The sequence below is a fragment of the Salvelinus sp. IW2-2015 genome, linkage group LG24 (assembly GCF_002910315.2).
Source record: "Salvelinus sp. IW2-2015 linkage group LG24, ASM291031v2, whole genome shotgun sequence".
Taxonomy (NCBI): Eukaryota; Metazoa; Chordata; class Actinopteri; order Salmoniformes; family Salmonidae; genus Salvelinus; species Salvelinus sp. IW2-2015.
In genome coordinates, this window is record NC_036864.1 from 4,803,025 (window position 1) to 4,814,726 (window position 11,702).

Consider the following 11,702-nt stretch of genomic DNA (forward strand, 5'->3'; position numbering starts at 1 on the left):
GTGTGTGTGTGTGTGTGTGTGTGTGTGTGTGTGTGTGCGTGTGTGTGTGTGTGTGTGTGTGTGTGTGTGGTGTGTGTTGTGTGTGTTTCGACACACTGACACACACACACACACACAGTGTAATGAAGGGCTTTTAAGGAAATAAGTCCCTATTATGCCTGTCTCTCTGTCACAGTAACAACCATTACAGTCCCAACACGGCTGAGCTATCACATACAGTATTCAATAGCCATGTACATTAACACACAATAAAATCCTATCAAATGTGCTGCAGTGGATTCTTCTCTAAGCAAATGTTCAAATCAAATCAAATGTTATATGTCACCTGCTTGGTAAAACATCAGGTATAGACTTACAGGTCCTTTTCCAACAATGCAATAAATACTAGAAATAGCGATACAAGGACTAAATACACAGTGTAACAATAACATGGCTTCATACAGGGAGTACCAGTACTGAGTCAAAGTGCAGGGCTACGAGGTAACTGAGGTAGCTACAGTACATATAGGTAGGGGTGAAATGACTAGGCAATAGGATAGATAATACACTTAGCTGGGGCAGCAGCGTATATGGAGCAGTAGCAGCAGTGTATGTGGTGAGTGTGAAGGTGTGTGTGTGTGTGTGTGCGTGCGTGTGTGTGTGCGTGTGCGTGTGTGTGTGCGTGTGCGTGTGTGTGTGCGTGTGTGTGAGGCGTCAGTGTGCATGTGTGTGCATGTTATGTGTGTGTGGGCGTATGTAGTGCATATGTGTGTGTAAGTATGCATGAGTGTGTGGGTAGAGTCCAGTGTGTGTGCATAGAGTCAGTGCAAGAGAGTTAGTTAAAAAAAGGTCAATGCAGGTAGTCCGGGTAACCATTTGATTAGCTATTTAGCAGTGTTGTTTAGTCTTATGGTTTGGGGGTAGAAGCTGTTTAGGGTCCTGTTGGTTCCAGACTTGGTGCACTGGTAACGCTTGCCATGCGGTAGCAGAGAGAACAGTCTATGGCTTGGATGGCTGGAGTCTTTGACAATTGTTTGGGCCTTCCTCTGACACCGCCTGGTATAGAGGTCCAGGCCCCAGTGAGCTCGGCCCCAGTTATGTACTGGGCCATATGCACCACCCTCTGTACCGCCTTGCGGTCGGGTGCCTTACAGTTGCCATACCAAGTAGTGATGCAGCCAATCAAGATGCTCTCAGTGGTGCAGCCGTATAACTTTGGACCTGAGGGCCCATACCAAATCTTTTAAGCCTCCTGAGAGGGAAGAGGCATTGTCTTGCCCTCTTCACAACGTTAAGGGTATGTGTGGACCATGGTAATTCCTCAGTGTCGTGGACACCGATGAACTTGAAGCTCTCGACCCGCTCCACTACAAGCCCATCAATTTGGATGGTGGTGCGCTCGCCCCTCCATTTCCTGTAGCCCACGATCAGCTCCTTTGTCATGCTGACATTGAGGAAGAGGTTGTTGTCCTGGCACCACACTCCCAGATCTCTGACCTCCTCCCTATAGGCTGCCTCATCGTCTTCGGTATTCAGTCCTAGCACCATCGCGTCGTCAGCAAATTTGATGACGTTGTTGGAGTAGTGCATGGCTACACAGTCGTGGGTGAACAGGGAGTACAGGAGGGGACTAAGCACACACCCTGGAGGTGCCCCCGTGTTGAGGGTCAGCATGGCGGATGTGTTGTTGCCTACCCTCACCGCCTACGGGTGGCCCGTCAGGAAGTCTAGGATACAGTTGCAGAGGGAGGTGTTCAGTTCCAGGGTACTGAGCTTGGAGGGGACTATGGTGTTGAATGTTGAGCTGTAGTCAATGAACAGCATTCTTACATAGGTGAAGTGAGCATAGAAGGCATTTCTCTTGTTTGGTAGCCTCGCGTCCCTAGGCAGCTCGTGGCTGGGTTTCCCTTTGTAATCCATGATAGTGGGCAAGCCCTGCCACATCTGTTGAGCGTCAAAGCCGACGTAGTAGGATTCGATCTTAGTCCTATATTGATGGTTTACCTGTTTGATGGCTCAACGGAGGTCGTAGCGGGATTTCTTGTAAGTGTCCGAATTAGCCCCGCTCCTTGAAAGCGGCAGCTCTAGACTTTAGACGTTCTCAATGTATCTTCTGAACAGAGGCAGACAAACAATCTCTCCCTCATACTGTCTCTCTCTCGGGCGTCTCTTCTCTCTTCTCTTCTCCTCTAAGTATCTGAATGTTATTTCCATGCAGATTTGATGTTGTTGTCTGTAATGAATTATAATCACTGCTAATAATCCTTGATATACACATCCCTCCTCTCCTCCCCAAGAGCCTGGAAGTGTTTTCTCTCTCTCTCTCTCTCTCTCGCTCCATCTTTCTCCCTCTGTGGGGTTCAGAGAGAACTCGTTTATATTTAGGCAACGCTCATTAGAGCTACTGCTAATGGTTATAACCTCTACAGAGAGAGACGATGGTAATAAATATATCTAAGACAAGAAAAAGATAGACGACGGATGAATATACTCTACACGAGAGAGAGGACATGTACTTCAGGTAAAGCTGAGAGAATTTTTTACTTCCTTCACACTGGAAGCCTGAGACAAAGGGATGGCGATATGACAAAATAGCATTTCGAAGTTCGTAAAGAGAGAGAGGGACTTCATCCAGGACACGAGGCTCAGACTGTTTACCGCCTACAAGTCAGACCGGGCTGGACACAACACACACACACACACCACACACACACAACCACACACAACACACACACACACACAACACGACACCACACACCACAACCCCACACAACACACCACGACACACACACGATCACACACACACACACACGGAGAGAGAGAGAGAGAGAGAGAGAGAGAGAGAGAGAGAGAGAGAGAGAGAGAGACGTCTCTGCACTGACTCAGGCGATCAGAGTGCCAAAGGCTGTTTCACGTCACATACACACACAAACGTAGCTTTTGTGTCAGCGAACGTGCTGATGACAGCAGCACTCTCACCAACAGGACGCACACACACACACACACACACACACATGCACACCGACACACACAGTGGCGCTGCGGCAGGTGCAGGAGAACCGAGAGAACAGGCTGTATGCTGATAGAAACAGAACAGACAGACAGAGCAGCAGCGATGAAAGGACAGTCTAAAAGGACACAGGACAATACCTGCGATAAACCACACTAATTACTGCTGCAACACAACATGAGTTATTTCAGTAAGACAGAGTCCACTGTGTTGACAGGGAAAGGGGGGATACCTAGTCAGTTGTACAACTGAAATGTGTCTTCCACATTTAACCCAACCCCTCTGAATCAGAGAGGTGCGGGGGGCTGCCTTAATCGACATCCACGTCTTCGGGCGACCGGGGAACAGACTACTGGGCTATAGTTAGTAAGATGACTATGTCGGGTCAGAGTCAGACAGAGGGTGTATACGGTACAAACACAATGAGACACACGCATGCAAAGAGGACACAATGGCACGTGCTGCCTCTGCATTACGATTGTTAACTCTTTAACTTCGTTTTAAGCCCACGCTTCATCTGAAATATTTCTTTCAGAAATCTGTCAGCATTATTTTGCGGAGGGGGCACACCGACTGGACCAGGTAAAGAGTACCCCGCCCCCACTATTCTCCCAGGTAAGTGGTTGCTTCCAAGGTGCACCACGGAGCAAAGATATGCGCGGCAGGACGCTAGATACACCAGCGCGTGCAGACAGTATCGTCATTGGAGGAGGAGAGTGTAGAGTGACACACACAGTGTTTGATATGATTGGAGCTGCCGGTGATGGGCAGGACTCCCAGGAGGTACAGTATGTGATATGATTGGAGCTGCCGGTGATGGGCAGGACTCCCAGGANTGATGGGCAGGACTCCCAGGAGGTACAGTATGTGATATGATTGGAGCTGCCGGTGATGGGCAGGACTCCCAGGAGGTACAGTATGTTTGTAAATTCAAGCTATGTAGCCTTTTGATTCCTTCTTGATGAATAAATACAATGAAAATATTTGGTTCGGAGGAAAACGTGTTCAAGGTGTTTGAAAAGTACAACATTCTCCGACTTCCAGAGGGGGGCCAGCCCCTCTCCAGACAACCTCCCCCCTCTATCCTCACGTACTTCGTGCCCCCTCTAAAATAATGGGTGGATGACACCCATGTGAGGGGACACACCACCGCACCCATGCCGCAAAGAAACACACACGCACATCCACACCCAAAGGGCAGCTTACCCCTCCCCAGTTGAGGGTCCTGGCGAGGTCATTTCCTGTCCCCAGAGGAAGTACAGCTACAGGCGGATGGGGGGTCATTCCTAACTCATCCAGAGCAGACAGGATCCACCCCACCTAAGGCGAGAAGGCGAGAGAGAGAGAGAGGAGAGAGAGTGAGATGGGGAGAGGCATTGTGAATGAAGTACATTAATGCTGTGAATAATGTACAGGGTCCTGCGACATGTTCATACACGTTAACGATGTCTGTGTGTGTTGCCACCAGGGGGAGCTGTGTTCACACTCAGTAACACATATTGCACTGTCTGTCATCTAGCACCCTCAAACTCAACTCTGGACCTCGAAGCCAGTTCCATTGCTTTTTTAAAAATTGTTCCCCTCTAATCAGGGACTGATTTAGACCTCGGAAACCAGGTGTGTACAATTAATGATCAGGTAGGGTAAGAGTTGAATACCCCTGACAGTAGCACTGCAATCATACAGAGCCATTGCTGCAGACAGGCAGGCAGACTAACATTAGTAATAGCAGTTGTGATGCAGTACAACAGTAGTAACATGTTCATTCTCTCACCGTTCCGTCTCCTCCACAGGCCAGGATACGCAGGTTTGGCACTTTCCTGTACAACTCCAACCTGGGAGACAGGACGTACAGAGGTTAGGGTGTAGGAAATAGTGTATGAGGTGTAGTGTGGTAGGTAGGGTGTGGCATGCAGGGTGTCGTACTCACGCCTCTCTGAGCCCTCCCTGGGAGAGATCAAACACCTGGCGAGGGTTCAGGATCCACATGAACGTCTGTAACACCTTGGTACCCTGAGACACGGAGAGAGAAGGAGGTTAGGGTCAGGGGTCAGGGYTGYKGGTGGCTAGGGGTTTGTGGGCCGGCATTTAGGGTTATAGGTCAGGAATCATAGGTTAACTTACCTGGTTGCCTCCACTCTTGGGGTTGACAAAGACTAGAACAGGTTTCATCAGAGGGGAGGGAAGGGGCTTCAGCATGAACGGACGCCACTTTGACTCCTAATGGGAGCAAAAAGATATTAGCAAGAGTCGACCCCTTGTCAGCAAATAGAACACGTTTGTACACACACCCCACAGAGGGACAGAGAACAGTACTCACCCCACAGAGGGACAGAGAACAGTACTCACCCCACAGAGGGGAGCTATTTGTATAGAATGCGGAGGTAAGCTGGGGACATAAAACATAAGTTACTTTTTATTTTTTCTTTTTTTTCACGAGGCAGGTCGCGTAGGGTTCCTCCATAATACACAGTGTTCTCAGGGAGGACAGAGATATCTAGTACTCTACCTTCACAGAGTGGACAGAGTAACAGGTACTCACTTGCCACTTATGGGACAGCACCGAACAGCTACTCACCCCACCGAGGGACAGGGCAGTACTCCGCTTCACGCAGAGGGACTTTGAGGTACATTAAGGTACTCACGGGCGGCCAGCTGGGACAGAGAATCTTTATAAACAGGGGCCGGAACCATCAGAGGGACCAGACTGGAATACAGTTTACTATCATTTCTTTCTTGGTACGAGGCGACAGATCTGTCTTTTGGATTTGGAGGGGGGTAGCATTTCATCGGCCCGAAAACAGGGTAGTGGAACGAGAAACAGATACATCACCCCACAGAGTTGGACAGAGAACGGGGTTACTTCGCCTCACATTGAAGGGACAGAGAACAGTATTCACCATCTGAGGGACAGAAGCACACCAGTTCACCACAGTAGGGACAGAGAACTAGGTACTCTACCCACAGAGGGACCCTTGAGACTCTGTAAAGTTGGGCGGAGCCAATGAGGACAGAGAAAGTAAGCTTTTGCCACAACTTGGTTTCTCTGGTCCTCTGTTTGGGGTTTTGGTGTGGGGGGTCCCCCCGTTTTTTTTTTTTTTTTATTTGGCCCTTGAAAGGGGGGGGTTCCGACCCCTCCTTTTGCCCCTTTAATTTTTTCCTTGATTTTTATTTGCCTATTAGGACAAGGGTCCGGTTGGGCCCCCCCGTTTCCCCCGTTTTTTTTCAAAAACAGTAGGCGACACCTGAGGACAGTACGTGCGCCACAAGAGGGCACACGAGGACAGTACTCTCCCCACAGAGGGAGAGAGACACAGAACCACCCATCAGAGGGACAGAGAAGCAAGTACCACCGCCCACAGAGGGACAGTAGGACAAGTCACTCACCGTCACAGAGGGATCTAGAGAACTGTAACTCACCACGAAGCGTCTCGCCAGCAGGGACAGAGACAGTACTCACCCACAGAGGTGTAAACTCCACCCCAGAGAAGAACAGTAACTTCACCCACAGAGGGACAGAGAACAGTATACTTGGTCTCGAGATAGGGTGGGACTACGGAACCACAGGAGGGACAAGCGAACAGTCACTGTGGCACCCACACAGGAGGGACAGAGGAACAGCTACTCCCCACTTAGAGGGAGCAGAGAACAGTACTCACTCACCACAGAAGGGACACGAGATCAGTATCTCACCCCACAGAGGGACAGAAGGACAATACTCACCCACAGAGGGACAAGAGGAACAGTACTCACCCCAAGAGGGACAGAGAACAGTACTCACCCCAAAGAAGGGACAGATGACCAGAGTGGATCACACCCACACAAGGGGGAAGAGCCACCAGTATCATCCCACAGAGCGACAGAGAAGTTACAATATCACCACAGAGGGACAGAGGACAGTACTCACCCCACAGAGGGACAGAGGACAGTACTCACGTCAGTTCCTTTCTTACTGGTCCTTCTTTTAAACGATGTGCGTTTTTTCCTCCTTGTAGAGTTTTTGAACGAGCTCTGTYAYAGGGGAGAGAGAGAGACACGCATTAAGGCATGTTCCACAGATTAACCCTGCAGCAACACACAGCGCTGTCTAGCTGTTGGTGTATGCTGAGGTCAGGTGAAGTTGACAGTAATAAGAGACAGTAGACTCTAAAAGGAGTCTGTAAAGGAGTATGTAAAGAAGTCTGTACAGGTGTGTGAAAAGGACTCTATAAAGGAGTGTTTAAAGGAGTGRGTAAAGGAGTGTGTAAAGGAGTCTGTAAAGGAGTATGTAAAGAAGTCTGTACAGGTGTGTGAAAAGGACTCTATAAAGGAGTGTTTAAAGGAGTGTGTAAASYACTATGTAAATGAGTGTGTAAAATAGTGTGTAAAGAACTCTGTAAAGGAGTGCGTAAAGGAGTGTGTAAAGGACTATGTAAAGGAGTGTGTAAAGGAGTGTGTAAAGGACTCTATAAAGGAGTGTTTAAAGGAGTGCGTAAAGGAGTGTGTTAAGGACTATGTAAAGGAGTGTGTAAAGAAGTGCGTAAAGGAGTGTGTAAGGACTATGTAAAGGAGTGTGTAAAGGAGCGTGTAAAGGAGCGTGTAAAGGAGTATGTAAAGGAGTGTGTAAAGGAGTGTGTAAAGGACTGTGTAAAGGAGTGTGTAAAGAAGTGCGTAAAGGAGTGTGTAAGGACTATGTAAAGGAGTGTGTAAAGGAGCGTGTTAAAGGCAGTGTGTTAAAAGTAGTGCATAAAGGAAGTGTGTAAAGGAGTGTGTAAAGGTGTATATAAAGGAGTGTGGCAAAGATGTGTAAAGGGAAGTATGTAAAGAGTGTGTAAAGGAGTCTGTAAAGGAGATGTAAAGGAGTTGTTAAAGGAGCGTATGTAAAGGAGTATGTAAAGGAGTTGTAAAGGAGTGTGTAAAGGAAGTTTAAAAGAGTGTGTAAAGATGTGTTAAATGAGTCTGTAAAGAAGTGTATAAAGGACTGTGCTAAATGAGTGTGGTAAAATAGTGTGTAAAGAACTCTGTTAAAGGGGTGTGTAAAGGAGACTGTAAAGGAATCTTGCAAAGGAGGTGTAAAGGAGTGTGTAAAGGAGACTGTAAGGAGTGCTGTAAAAAGATGTGGTAAAGGCACATGTTAAAGAGGGTGCTGTAAAGGACTGTGTAAAGGAGTGTGTAAAGGACACTTAAAGGAGTGCGTAAAGAGTCTGTAAAGGAGTCTATAAAGGAGTGTGTAAAGGAGTGTGTAAAGGAGTGTGTAAAGGAGTGCATAAAAGTGTGTGTTAAGGAATATGTAAAGGAGTGTGTAAGGAGTATGTAAAGGAGTGTGTAAAGGAGTGTGTAAAGGAGTCTGTAAAGGAGTCTGTAAAGGAGTGGAGTGCATAAGGGAGTGCAATAAAGGAGTGCATAAAGAGTCTGTAAAGGAGTGCGTAAAGGAGTGCTAAAGGAGTGCGTAAAGGAGTGCGTAAAGGAGTGCATAAAGGAGTGCATAAAGGAGTGCATAAAGGAGTGCGTAAAGGAGTCTGTAAAGGAGTGCGTAAAGGAGTGCGTAAGGAGTGCGTAAAGGAGTGCATAAAGGAGTCTCTGTAAAGGAGTGCGTAAAGGAGTGCTAAAGAGGAGTCGTAAAAGGAGTGTTAAAGGAGTGTATAAAGGAGTCTGTAATGGAGTGCATAAAGGAGTGCATAAAGAAGTGCGTAAATGAGTGCGTAAAGGAGTATGTAAAGGAGTGTGTAAAGGAGTGGTAAAGGAGTGCGTAAAGGAGTCTGTAAAGGAGTGTGTGCCCAAGCATGTGGGTCTCATCCAATCCTGGCTGTTTGGCTGTGATGTGACGTGAAGGCTGCCTGTTGGACTGTGTGTGTGCTCTAGGTTGAGCTGCGGTTGAGCTGCGGTTGAGCTACGTGCGTGTGTGAATCTGTGTCAGGGTTGTGTGTGTGTGTTGTGTTCTCACCTGTGGCTTCCTGACTTTGATGATCCAGGAGGGGGGACGATGACCGGCGTGAGCCCAGAGAACAGGGTCCTCAATCTGATGTAGCTGGAAACACGTCACTTGTTATGGAACTGAAGGGTACAGGAGAGGAGGAGAGGAGGAGAGGAGAGAGGGAAGAGAGGGAGGAGAGGGGGTTAGGGGTCTGTAGGTACCGCTACTAACTCATACAGACACTCTAATAGAGAAGAACACACACACACACCCCCAAAAACACGAACACACACACTACAACACACAGAGAAACACACAAGACAACTACTCACAGCTTGTTTGCACCAGGAGCAGCTGATGGCCCAAATCTCTTTACTGTGGAAGAACTTCTGCTGAAGCTCTACCGACACACAGGATGAATCATGTTCTTCATTCAGATGAACACAATATACAGGATGCTATCCTTCAGGTGTACAGTAGGTGTGAGTCTTACCTTCCACACTGTCTGCATTTCCCCTCTTGGGCGCCGGTGCCCAGTGGTGCCTCAACATATTCTGCAGAAGACGGGACGAGGGAGAGGGAAGAAAGAGAGCAGTCAGAGACTGACATGACAGTAGTTCACACACACACACCACACACACACACACACACCACACACACACACACACACACACACACACCACACACACACAACACACACACCCACACACACACACACACAGAGAGATATCAGAGACACACATCTCAGATGCTGACTCACATCTCTGAGGCAGCGAGAGCCTCCTTCTCTAAACGTTGGTTTACAGCGAAGTTAATCTGAGAGAAGGAGAGGGTGGGGGAGTGAGAGACGGTAAGGATGTAGGTGTCAGGTGCTTTATCAGATTGACTTGTTGAAAGGGAGAATTGCAATGTGTGTGTGTGTTGTTACCTTGTCGAGCTGCTCGATGCAGGGTGTGGACTCGATCTTACACGCTGCACCTTCCTCCTGGGGCAGACTTCTTAAAAGAGAGGACACACACCACACCAGAGAAAGCAATGAGACTCACGTAGACACACACACACACAGACAAACGGACCAAGTCACAATAAAATTGTTGTCTATTTTGGAAAAAACATCAAACACGTATTAAGCCCATAATGTGTTAGAGAGGAATCGACATAGAAAGAGAAAGAGATTTATTTATTGTTTATTTCACTTTTGTTTATTATCTATTTCACTTGCTTTGGCAATGTAAACATTTGTTTCCCATGCCAATAAGCCCTTATATTGAATTGAATTGAAATTTTGAGAGAGAGAGAGAGGGGGGGGGGGGGGGGGGGGAAGAGAGAGAGAGACAGATGGGGAAACTAGAGAGAGATTACATTTTGGCCTGCTCTTACCAGCCTCTATCCTATTCAGCTAATGACAGTGTTGTGGGCTCTCCACTAAGATTATTAAAGGCCAAATGTAGCCGTTTTATATCATATCAGATCATTTCGGGTAACAATTAAGTACCTTACTAACCATGTTTGCATCCAACTATTTCATGCGATGAATTACCTGACGCATGAAAAAAGTCACGACCGGCTGATGGAAACTGAAATGCGGTACAGTTGTATAAATGCCGACAGACAATTTGTTCGTTCGACACGGTGGGTACCTTTTTGTGTCGGTAAATGTATTATGCGAGAAATGGTGGTGGACCGCTTTATGCGCAAATATGACATGCTATTAACCATCATATCGAAGTAAACTTGGAGTCACGCGAAGACATGGTGTGTGGTCCCCACTACGACTCGGAAAGCCTGCGCTTTTATTAGGCTACCGATGAATAAATGATGATGAACTTCACAGGGTGGTGAAAGTGCAAGGTGATGAGCTTGATGTTGCTTTCCAATAATATCGAGGGTCTTGTTCTGGTGACATGATGATCGATGTTTGGCTGCCGTTTGACAAAAACAAATAATATCGCTTTTATCCATATCTCATAATACATTGTAGGTAGCCTACCCGCACTGTATCTGTGAGTTGTTGGCTAGAGAGATGTGTCAGACCAGAGTTTTTCTATATAACGCAACAGTTTTTGTGATCAAACTCAGTAGATTTGAAATGGATTTGAAATTCCATCTGTGATGGAAACCCATTTAACCATTTCATTTTTAATCGGTACATGGGAATTTAACGTTATTTGTATGTGACTACGTCATCACGCAAAAAGTCTGTCTGATGGAAACACATCTCTGGTAGGAAAATGCGCATATTGTTTATTGCAGACGTTAGAATATTTGGATAAATCTGTCGCAATTGGATGGAATTGGATTATTTGCTAAAAGCAATATTTATGCAGACTTTTGCTTGGAGTGGTCTGAGTCGGGAAGGGAAATGGACAATTAGTTGTTATTGGCAGAGAGGGCCTATTGTCGGACCCTGGCAGTCTCTATGGGGTGCCACAGGGTTCAGTTTCGGGCTGACTCTTTTCTCTGTTACATCAATGATGTCGCTCTTGCTGCTGGTGATTCTCTGATCTACCTTTACGCAGACGACATTCTGTATACTTCTGGCCTTCTTTGGACTGTGTTAACTAACTCCAGACGAGCTTAAATGCCATACAACTCTCCTTCCGTGGCCTCAACTGCTCTTAAATGCAAGTAAACTAAATGCATGCTCTTCAACCGATCGCTACCAGCACCTGCCCGCCCATCCAGCATCACTACTCTGGACGTTCTGACTTAGAATATGTGGACATCTACGAATACCTAGTGTCTGGTTAGACAGTAAACTCTCCTTCCAGACTCACATTAAGCATCCAATCCAAAATTAAATCTAGAATCGGCTTTTCC

The 11,702-nt window shown here is 47.1% G+C and overlaps 1 pseudogene; it reads right to left on the reverse strand.

Annotated features, from left to right (window-relative positions):
• Positions 1-11,702, reverse strand: part of LOC111951332 (diacylglycerol kinase iota-like) — an 82,170-nt pseudogene that overhangs the window by 17,358 nt on the left and 53,110 nt on the right.